This window comes from Malaclemys terrapin, chromosome 4 (genome assembly GCF_027887155.1).
Source record: "Malaclemys terrapin pileata isolate rMalTer1 chromosome 4, rMalTer1.hap1, whole genome shotgun sequence".
NCBI classification, from domain to species: Eukaryota; Metazoa; Chordata; order Testudines; family Emydidae; genus Malaclemys; species Malaclemys terrapin.
In genome coordinates this window covers 76,526,132-76,538,444 of record NC_071508.1, presented here as the reverse complement: position 1 = coordinate 76,538,444, position 12,313 = coordinate 76,526,132, and the positions used below count along the sequence as shown (strand labels likewise).

General features: G+C 39.0%; 1 protein-coding gene across 2 annotated transcripts in view; it reads left to right on the top strand.

The window, feature by feature from the left end:
* Positions 1-12,313, top strand: part of LRRC4C (leucine rich repeat containing 4C) — a 1,133,428-nt gene that overhangs the window by 499,849 nt on the left and 621,266 nt on the right. The window lies entirely within an intron of this gene.

The window sequence follows — 12,313 nt, the reverse complement described above, 5'->3', positions numbered from 1 at the left end:
GGCATATGGGTCAAGAGTATGGGGTGGGGGAAGGACACATGTGAGTATGCCTGTGGGGTTTCTTTTGTTCATAAAGAAACCAGTTATTCCACAAAAACATGTTAAAGAACCATTCGAGGAGATCCCCAGGGAAGGAAATTTGTGAATGTCAAGACAACTGTAACATGCAAACTTAAGAAGGTTTACAGGATCTATCTGGATAACCAAACACAGGTTTGGACACTTACCTGAGCTCTTTAAACTAGGAATTTGGGGAAGGTGGTGGGGAGATGGTCGTGTAATCTTCAGGACTGCTTCTAACATTGAGTGGGAGGAAAATCAAGTGAGAGAGGTTACAGCAAAGGAGAAAGGAACAACAGAGTTTAGGAGAATGGATCAAGAGGAAAGATAGTGCCAACACCAATAATATTAACATATTAACAGCAGGTAGATGATACTGGCAATAGAATGACTGTATCTATTAGGGTGAAGAACCAGAGAGAAGCCAAGGAGAAACAACTAAGATGAATGTACACTGGTGATATGAGCCTGGATAACAAAATGGAGGAACTGGAACAACTGGTACAGGAAGTAAAACCAGGTATTATAGGGATGACAGAAACATGGTGGAATATTAGTCATAACTGGAGCACAGGTATTGAAGGTTATGTGTTGTTCAGGAAAGACAGAAATAAAGATAAAGGTGGTGGAGTAATGTAGCTTAATGGTGATTCAGATTGTAAAGAAATTAGAAGTGATGGAATGGATAAAACAGAATCTTTTTGGGTCAAAATCATTTTGAGGAATAAAGGTAACAAACATGGGTTCCACTTGGATAGCGGGTGGGGTCTGTTACAGACCTCCAGGATCCAGGTTAAATATGGATAGAAATCTCTCCAATATTATTAAAAAAATAAATACTACTTGGAATTATGTGATTATGGGAGACTTTATTGTCCAAGATATAGATTGGAGGACAAGTGCTACTGATAATAGTAGGACCAAGATATTCCTGGATGTGATAACTGATAGATATCTTCACCTATTTTTGTTTTTCACTCCATTTAGTTTAAACTGAATTGGCTCATGATCATTTGAACCAAAGCTGTCCTCTACAACCAGTTTTTCTATGAGGTCCTTGCTACTTACTAATACCGTTCACACCAACAAGAGGAGATATCATTTTAGATTTAGTATTAGTAAGTAGCAAGGACCTCATAGAAAAACTGGTTCAAGTGATCGTGAGCTAATTCAATTTAAACTAAATGGAGTGAAAAACAAAAATAGGTCTACAACTAGGATCCTTGATTTCAGTTTAAAACAAATTTTACTAACAAGGTTATTGATATTTGTTTCTCACTATTCATTATACTTCTTAGAAAGTATGTCATCAGTGCTAGATTAAGGTGATCTGGGGCCCTAGGAAAATGATGACATGGTCCCTCCTGGCTCCGCCCTCGGTCTATGACCCTGCTCTCCTTTGAGCGGGCGTGGGTCTATCTCTCCTCCTAGAGAGGTAGATGCAGTGTCATGGGACATCTTCTCTACCTTTATAGATTAGGAGACTCCTCCCTTCAAGATCAGCAGTGGTGGTCCCCACAGCACTTACCCCGGAAGTCAGTAGGGTTAGCCTGCTGCATTTTTCTTCTCTTGCCACGTGCAATCTTCTCCTGGGGTGTGGTTGATGGGGCTCCCCTGATGAGTAAAGTTTTGAGTTAACACCACACTGAGGTGCATTGGGCAGTTTATGCTCCTCACACACACATTCTTTACTGCTCTCTGCAGACTCACGCAGACATCATTGCAATAGGTACACTTGGGTCATGTCATTTTACTTAGGCAGCAAGAGACACCACAAATAATGACTAGTGACAGCAATTTATGAACAAGCCATAAGCTGAAAACAGTTTGGCTGAATGATTTGGTGACTACTTCTGAATAATAAAAATGGTTACAGAAATCAGGATTGGTTTGTGAACAATTCACAAATGTATTGCATTTTATACAATGGTTGGAGAATAGCAATTAATAATTAATTTGGATCTACAAACTATTCAAACACATATATACATTTTCAAAACTGAGCTGGATGTCACAAAAGAAAAAATTTTTCTTATAAAATTCCTGAAATGGCCAGCTGGTGGCCAGGCTGGAAATAGCAAGGTCAATGCTGCTGTTATGATCATTGTTATTTCACAGTGTAAACGTTCCCATATTCATAATTATTTAAGCATAGCTCCAAGGTGTCAACACCCATTGAACCTGGGTATCTTTAATGGATTTTAGAAAAAAATACCACTCATATAGAGCCTCACAATGGTAAGTAGTTAACTCTCAAAACACAGCATTATGGAAAGGAATAGAATATGCTGATACACATTGTTGGGCTCTAAATTAGTTGTATTCATCAGAAGGAAGACCTGGGGCATCACTGTGGACAGCTCTTTGAGTATGGATGCTTAATGTACAGCAGCAGTAACAAAAGCAAATCATGCTAGCCCAGAAGAGCCCATGCTTTGGGGCCTGACTCTGGAGGATAGGCAACAGACAGGGGTCAGCCAAGAAAAGCCCTTATCTTTGGATATTCATCCCTAGAATTCAGGGAGAATAAAAGAACTAGATGCTCCCCTTGGTTGGTTCTCTGTTGCCAATCACAACTTCATGAAAGAGCTTCCAGAGCACAAGACCTTCTACCAACCATCCTTCCCCTGCCAACCACGCTCTGGGTAGGAGCTCCCAAATCACAGACACTTATAAAACTGCCATGAAGCAGTCCTTCTTTGCCAAGAACTGATTGCTGTCCTGCCACCTGCTCTATGGGAACAAGTTGAAAGAGCACTAAGCTAGCCGAGTGACACAATTGATTTATCAGTGCATCATGGAACAAATATGGGAACTGCATGAAACACTTTGGGCTGAGTATATCTCCTTTCATGGCTGCTAAAAGTTTGAATCCTAATGTTTTCAGTTGTGTCCTAAAAAGTTCAGTTCCTAGGCTGAAGAAAGAGAGGAGATACTCAGCTTTGACCTTTATTCTGCCTGTTCTTTTTTTCCCCTTTGGTCATATTTTTCCCCTCCATCCCTCCCCAGTTCTCTCAAAAACTATGCTTTGTTTTTAACCGTAAGTTTGGAATGTATGACTGTAAAGGAGCCACATGAAATTCATAGGTTGGTCTATTTTACCTCTTCAAGGCCAATAAGGTTATACCAGGGATAAATTTGGCCCCTGAAACCAATAATAATTTGCAACCACAGTTAAATCCAATCCTATTAAGAGCTAGGGGATGATCCAAATGAATATCAAATCATTGCAATGAGCTATTGAGCAATTTGGCATAGAAAGACTATCCTCCCCATTTTTATCCCCAGCCAATGAGGGAAGCATTTTCACATCAGTTGAGATTAGATGTTGTGACCTGAAGGGAAAACAAGCTGCAGTGTTTACAACTGACATACCAGCCTTGCACTGTGGCCATCTGGCCCATTTGCATGTCCAAAGGGTGCTAACAGTGGTAGAGAGAAGTGAAAGAGAGGCTGGAGGGGAGGGATCGATAGAGAGATGACTTTTATTTTCTTTCTCTCTCTTTGTCTCTCCACCCACTCAGTGCTGAGATTGTCAACAAAGCTATTATTCCACTCATTGGTCAATATATATTCATTTTCTGCTGACTGCCTGGGGAATCGATGCATTGTATGCTGATCTTTTTCTCGGGTTCATTTTCCCAGGGACAGTAATGTCTAATCCTCAGTTCATCTGCATCATGCAAACATCCTGATTATAAGGTTTTCAGAATGCTGAAATAATTATTCACCTCTGTGGTGACTCAAGGACAAAAGGGGCTGATAAAAAAAGTGCTCTCTTCTCAGTGCCTTTCTTAAAGGAAACTGCAGATTTTTTTTTTTTTAATCTTTCATTTTTCCCCTCCTCCATTTCATTTTTTAAAGGAAAGCAGATTTGTGGTTTGACCCTCTGTATGGAACTTTAAGTGAAACAAAGATAAGGGAAAGCAAAAAACTAACTTGGAGTGTTTCTCTGCACTTTTTAACACAATCCACAATTTCTAAACGGATGCTGTGCCATTAATGTAAAAAAGAATGCCCACTCCATTAAACAGCTGTGGTCTCTGGAATTATTTCTTGTAGACTTTCTTTGCCAAATATATTTTATATATAAAATCATTCAGCCTATATTTTCAGAACCAAAGGACCAGGTTCTAAACCAAGCTCAAGAGGAATGTATGAGTGTTTGTCTGATATTTGCTCTGTATGGATTAATCGCCCTAGGAAATGCTGATCAATATCTGTCCCTAAAGGAAGGATAAAATAATAATTGTAAAAAGTATTATTCTATTTGCAGACTCCAATGCTATTTACAATGCTTTATTACAATATAATAGTAATTACCGCAACCTCTAGATAATCTGTATTGTAGGATGCTACTTATTTAAATATTGTTTATCCAGCTACATGCATTTATGATAATAAGATAATTATCTCAAGACGAATTAGATGTGGAGTAAAGTGTTCTAAGTGTATAGGAAGTTTGTCCTATACATATAAATAAATCATGTGATTTAGATAGTACAATTGCTAATGAATAAATATGAAGCTTATTTTTCAAACCACTTACACATTAGGATCTTTTTGGTTTAAGCCATCTTTATAAATATAATAACATTCAATATAAAATTAGAGACTGGCTTGTCTTGATAAGTGGAAAAAAATGGCATTTGCCAATCAGTGTCAGAGATGAAGTTTCAGTCTTCACATATATAAATAAATCATTCACACATTTTTTTTCTCTTAGTCTGGAACCTTTCCTTCTCTCTAGTAAGGAGACCTACTGTATCTCCCTTTCCTAAACTAATAGGGTCTAGCCCAGAATTGCATGATGAGGAATTAAGGCTTGTCCACAAATAAATTTACTCTGAAATGACTAATTCAGTTGTAATGCACACCTTCAGTTATTTGTGAACACTTATATTTCAGAATAAAAGTGCCATGTTTTGATTTAGCTTGTCAGTACAAAAATAACTTAAGATAAATAAATGTGGGGGTGAACTGAAACTGAAATAAGAATGTCCACACACAGACTTGCACTGAAATAACAGAAAGTGTAAATTACAACTGAATTAGTTATTTCAGTGCAAATGCACGAGTAGACCATTTCTTAAAGGCTTTCCTGCCAATAATCAGTTATGTTGCATTCTATTGATTTCCATTCCATCTTGCTACCCAGCATGTCAGGCTGTTGTTGTCACCTTTTTGTGGCTAAGGGGAATGGGACTGGTCATCATTCAAGTGGGAAATCTCCAAGGAAACCCATTCTGCTGCAGAGAACATAAACATATCAAGGCCTACTCTCTATCTGGACTGCTTCACTTGCCATTTACGGGGATGCTCTATTGCTGGTGTTGTCTTTTGGAGGAGATGTGAAGATGAGTCCTTTACCACTTACCATAATTGAATACAGCACTCTTCACACTGCCTTTCAATATAGGTAATCATTACACATGTGTAAAGTGGGTTTAAAATGCTCCCGCTCTGATGTGGTAGCATTATACAACTACATTGTATTCAATTTGCACAGGTATTACTGACTACACAAGGTGCTGGACAGTGGAGAATCAGAGCCATAAATCGCCCCTTTCAAAGCAATTGTAAGAAAAGGTATTCAAATAGAATAATGCTAATGAGGACACAGCCATACTATGCACCATAAAAAAAAAAAAAAAGTAGTTTATAAGCCTGCCTTTGAGTCAGTTAATCAGTTCTCTATAGGGTGACCAGATAGCAAGTGTGAAAAATCAGGACAGGTGTTGAGGAGTAACAAGCGCCTATATAAGACAAAACCCCGAATATTGAGACTGTCCCTATAAAATTGGGACATCTGGTCATCCTAGATCTCTAGTTCTCCACTTCACTGAACATTTTTGGATACCCCATATTTAAAAGCCACATATTACTCCATCAAGGGGCTAGACACCAGAGAGGAAGAGGAATGTTTAAGCTAAATGAAAAAATGTGCACAAAAATAAATTGATATAAACTGGCCATAAATAAATTTACGCTGGAACTGAGAAAGAATCTAACCATCAGAGTGGTTAGGTTCTCGAAGAGCCTCCCAACAGAAATAGTGGGGGCAAACAACCTAACTAGTTTTAAGATGGAGCTTGATAAGTTTATAAGTATGATTATTTGACAGAATTGCTGAGATAGCAGGGGATGGATTTCATGACCCAGGAGGTCCCTTCCAGTTCTGTGTCCTGTATTCCTATGCTGTACGTATGTGAGACAATTTTTATACTGTGGGTGTGCATTCCAAATTTGCATGATTTTCACATTCTACTCCACCATAGGTATTTATCACATAATTAAAGAACATTCATTAGTAAGCACACAAATGAACTCTCATACCACCATCTTTGTAATTGATTGGTATGGAGAGCATGAAATATTATGTTTGCAGGCATGAAGATGGAATAAGAAGAAGCTTGTCTCCTCTGAGGGCTATTTTTATATGCAGGTCCATACCTTAAACAGAAACTGACCAGTAGCAGGTCTCCTAACAAGGGACAGCTGCTATTAGGTGCCAAGATGACACCCTGAGATCTGATTTTAGGTGGGATGGATGCCCCCATTGGTCGGGACATGGGTTTGATGATCTAATAGATCTTTTCAGTCTCTAACTTTTATGATTTTATTATTTGAAATGGAAAGATGAAAAGAGTGAGTTGCAAGGGTTTTCTTTTGCTTTTTTTTCCTTTCTGTTTTGCAGGTTATCTTTCTTTCTTTTTTTTTTTTTTAAGTTACTGTCACTGATCAATATAAATAGAAAAGGGATCAAAAAGGGAAACACTCAACATTAAACAGAATAAAAGAGAGCTTACAGCTGGAAACTTATTGATTGAATTTGCATGGATGATTATGCTAAATGCCCTTGTCGAAGTTTGAGTGCTAAGAAACACGTTTAATCCTTTTTTCCCATGTGTAGAAAAGAGAAAGAAGTGTATATTTAATGCAAGTTTTAAAACTGTGAAAATTCCAGAAGGTCGCATGAGCTGTTAGTTAGACGAAGAGAGTAATACCTATAAGAATCACGTGTTTAAACCCCACTGAGTCTACTACAACTTGTTTGACTTTGACCTTTTGTCTCCTGAACTTAACTTGAAAAAAATTATTACATAATTTCATAAAACCAGCAAGACCTTAGTGAAAACCAGATGCCCTGTAATACAATGCCTTTATATGTCTGGAGAAGTTCATAAAAGATTATATGCTGTTTGTTATTTTATTTTATTTATTAGTGTTTGGATAATCCACATTTGTAATTTCACACACACACAATTCTGGATTTTCCATGCATCTAACTCAAATCTAAAACTCCGTTAATCAGAGAACATAATACAATGGAGTTTCTCTCAATTTACACCAGGTGACCCAAAAGCAGAATGTGGCCTAGTATTACTGTAAGGAATATGAAGGTGCAGCTATTGCCTCTTACTCTATTTAAATATAAAACACACAAAGATGAGTACTTCGGCCTTTCTAAACAGCATAGTCTCTGTGGCAGACCTGGTTGAAAGATGACACCAAGTGAGATTCGTCAATGTTTATAAAGCAGAAAATAGAAGCTGGTGAGGGATGACATCCTCTTGTCAAACTGCCAGAAAGCATGGCCCAATCAGAATCTGAAACGCAAGGGCCACAAAGTGAGCTGAAGTGATTTGGCTGACAGGTCTTGATTGAAATACAGTGGAGGGTGGTATGTGTTATAACCCCCCTCCCATAAAAAAAAAAAAAACACATGTATATGCTGCTGATGGATGAAAGGTCAGTCTTTCCTCAAAGACTGATACACTGGAGCAGCTGGAAAAGCAGGATTAGGAGCTGAGTTTCTGGGAAGGCAGCCGAAGAAGAAATGAGCCATTAAGTATCTGTTTTGAGGTTAAGGATATTTAAGTGCTCACTTTAGTAGCACTTTCCAAGTGTAATATAGGTGAGATTGAGAGCCAGTTTCAGGAAATTTGCTATAAAGGGTTTAAATTCAATTGTATTTTCCCTATGTGTTCAAAATAAGTTTCTTTCACAATTAAAAGGAGATATAAACAATGATGGAAACTGGCTATATGATATTCTTGAGGCTGAAAACCTTTCTAAAGAAAACAAAACAGGAATTATGAGCAAGAGATTGAAACCCAGAATACACAGTACCTTTCTTAAGAATAACATTCCATATTTAATCACTGAAACTGGAAAGAAAGGATGGAATAGTCTGGCTTTTCAAAGCAAGACAATTGGGTATAGAGTCCTTCCTAGAAAGCCTCAGGTGTTCCAACCCTGCCCTGCCCTGCAGAATATGAAATGTTATCCCTCTCCTACGTAATCAAGGCTACCCCTACCCTACAAACCAAGATAGTTTTGAGGTTATATTTTTTATTCCCAACCATGCATTCAGGCTGCAATCAGGTACCTAGCTACAGTTAGTTAGTTCAGTTTAAAATTGCAATTATCTGAGCTATTCTTACCTTAACTTGATAGTTTAGAAGTCTGGTTAGTGGGTTCTTGTAGTATTAGGATCACCATCACTATGTAGTATTTTCAGATGTTTTTCAAGATTGATATTGATATTGAATTTGGATTTTACTCATTTCCTGAAAGAAGGTCCCATACACTCTTCGCAAATTTGAAACATAGTAAAGCAAGAACCCCCTCCCTCACAAAAACTGGTTTTGATTTTGATTTTTTTTTAAAATAGGGATATGTTTACACATGGCCATTAAAAATCAACAGTTCCCAATTGTTGGTAATCTTCACAGCCTGAGTTTAGTAATCCTTTACTAATAGTTCAAATTATCTAGTAAATAAACTTGCAACTACACACCATTGCTGAGCGCTTAGTTACATGTGCTCAGTTACTTTGATCAAGTAATCCTAGAGTAATGATAAGAAGGATTTGTTGTTATTGTGGTAGTGGCTAGAGGCCACTGTTGTGCTAGGCATTTTACAAATCCATTGTAAACACCTAGTCCCTACCACAAAATGTTTACAGTCTAAATGCACAAGTCAGACAACAGCAGGGTGAAAGGAAGTATTACTATTCCCATTTTACAGGTGCTGAACTGAAGCATAGAAAGATTAAGTAACTTTCCCAAAGTCAATGACAGAACTGGGAACCGAACACAGATTTTCTGAGTCCTAGCCCAGTCCTTAACCTACTAGACCATCCCTCCTCTTAACTTTTGGGCAAAGGCGTAATAACTGTGGGAAAATGATGACTTAATAGTGACCACTATATACATGAAGTATAAAAATAATGAAAAACTTATCATAATGTCACAATAGCTCAACTAACTTGAGTTCATGTTAAGAAGTTAGCATGATTATTTAACATATTGTTAACTCGAGATTGCTAGGTGCTATTTATCTTGGTGATATGCATTAGTTAAGAGATAGGAGGCCTCCTGGAGACCAGGCCTGAAAATCTCAGACTAAAAGGGGGTTTCTATTTTTTCATTCAAGCAAAAAAAGTATTATCTTCCCATTACTTTGGCATTCTTAATATCAAGGGACAATAATGAATATCATTATAATAACAGGATTTAACATTTTACTCTAGGAAGGGAAAATATGTGAATTTGTTTGGAAGTCAGGACTGCATCTGATCCATTTCTATTCTTCATTTGTGTGCATTTGTCAGAGGTGTTGTGTAACATCCTTGCAGGAGATGAAATACTGATGGCAGATACATGTAATAAAAGATCTGAAATTCATTTACGCTTTAATAAAACAACATTGAAAGATGAAATATACCTTCCTGTCCCTTGCTGGCAGGTTGGCTCTCATAATTTTCCATTACACATAATATATGTTACAGGATCATTTTCTAATAACCTTTCCTTGGCTTCACTTTTTGCTTTGGTTTCAAATGTAAGTGGAATGTCTGACATGTTAATACTAACCTGGGACCAAACCCGGGTCCATGAACAGAGCCCGAGTAAACTGGTTGTCTGCAGGGGAAGATTTGGGGAGAATCTTGTCCCCCAAGCCTTAGAATGTCAGTAAACTTTGCAGCAGCTGCTCTGTATATATGGGTAGGATAGGGTAGCATGTGATGTGGCCCATGAATTGATGTGATCATGGATACACTTGGACATACCCGCTTCCTCACTGAGCCATTTTCTCACCATAAAACTTCCTTGTTTGTTATGGCAGATGATTTCTCCCATTGTAAATAGAAGAGTGGCTGCCCAAGTAGGCAACTGAGGACATTTAACCAGTAACATGTTTTTTAAGCTATGCTTTAGTGAAAATGCCCATTGCAAATAATAAACTGGTTTCTGTGAGTTCCATTTAGCAACCAGGCTTTAGAGCAATGGGTACTACGGTATAGTTACAGCTCTTCCAGTAGAAACTGCAACAGGTCAGTAGCAATCAACAGTGAACAGAGGAAACTGAATGAAGAATTCTAATAGAGTTCATTAATATTTGCACTAGAGCAAGCTATGATAATAAGGGCAGTCAGTGATCAAACCTGATTCTCCAGGATATAAGCTGATGATGTGTAGAAAAGAGAGTTGTTAGTGTGGTCAGAAAATATTTTTTCCATATTAAGCATTTCACATTAGGTAGATGCATTTTCTGCTTCCCTGGAAATATTAGGTATTGGTCATTGTTTGAGATATAAGGATGTAAGATGTGATATGCCAGTGATGAGAACCAGCATGGCAATTCTTTTATTTCCAAGGAAAACAAAGCAAATATTAGAGTGTCTTGGATAATACAAACAGATCTGAGTTAAATGCGATCTCATAGACTTTAAGGTCAGAAAGGATGAATTGCACCCTCAGCAAGTTCACAGATGACACTAAGCTGGGGGGAGAAGTAGATACGCTGGAGGGTAGGGACAAATGGGAGGATTGGGCCAAAATAAATCTGATGAGGTTCAACAAGGACAAGTGCAGAGTCCTGAACTTAGGAAGGAAGAATCCCATGCACCGCTACAAGCTGGGGAACAACTGGCTAAGCAGCAGTTCTGCAGAAAAGGACCTGCGGATTACAGTGGATGAGAAGCTGGATATGTGTCAGCCGTGTACCCTTGTTGCCAAGAAGGCCAACTGCATATTGGGCTGTATTAGTTGGAACATTGCCTGCAGATCAAGGGAAGTGATTATTCCCCTCTATTCAGAACTGGTGAGGCCACACCTGGAGTATTGTGTCTAGTTCTGGGGGCCCCACTACAGAAAGGATGTGGACAAATTGGAGAGAGTCCAGCGGAGAGCAATGAAAATGATTAGGGGGCTGGGGCACATGACTTACGAGGCGAGAATGAGGGAACTGGGGTTATTTAGTCTGCAGAAGAGAAGAATGAGAGGGGGATTTAATAGCACCTTCAACTACCTGAATGGGGGTTCCAAAGAGGATGGAGCTAGGCTGTTCTCAGTGGTGACAGATGACCGAACAATAAGCAATGGTCTGAAGTTGCAGTGGGGGAGGTCTAGGTTGGATATTAGGAAATACTATTTCACTAGGAGGATGGTGAATCACTGGAATGGGTTACCTAGAAAGGTGGTGGAATCTCCATCCTTAGAGGTTTTTAAGGCCCGGCTTGACAAAGCCCTGGGTGGGATGATTTAGTTGGTGTTGGTCCTGCTTTAACTAGGGGATTGGATTAAATGACCTCCTGAGATCTCTTCCAACCCTAATATTCTATGATTCTATGACCATTGTGATCATCTAGTCTGACCTCCTGCACATTGCAGGCCACAGAACCTCTCCTCAAGTTAGAGAGAATTCACCACTGACATTAGGTTAAACCTGCAAATGAACCGTACCCCATGCTGCAGAGGAAGGTGACACCTCCCCCAGGATCTCTGCCAATCTGATGTGGGGAAAAATTCCTTCCCATCCGCAAATATGGTGATCAATTAGACCCTGAGCACATGGGCAAGACCTGCCAGACAGATATCCAGTAGAGAATTATCTATAGTAATTCAGCCCTCCTCATCTAGTGTCCAGTCTCCAGCCACTGGGGACTTTTGCTACTGGCAGTTGCCAATGTGCCAACATGCCATCATAGGCAGTACCATCATACCACCCCCTCCATAAACTTACCTAGCTCAGTCTTGAATCCAGTTAGGATTTTTGCCCCCACTGCTCCCCTTGGAAGGCTGTTCCAGAACTTCGCTCCTCTGATGGTTACAAACCTTTGCCTAATTTCAAGCCTAAAATTGTTGACATCCATTTGTTCTTGTGTGCACATGGGCCCTTAACGTAAATAACTCCTCTTCCATAGTGGGGGTGGAGGGGCAGAAAGGGTTGCTAGGCCACAATG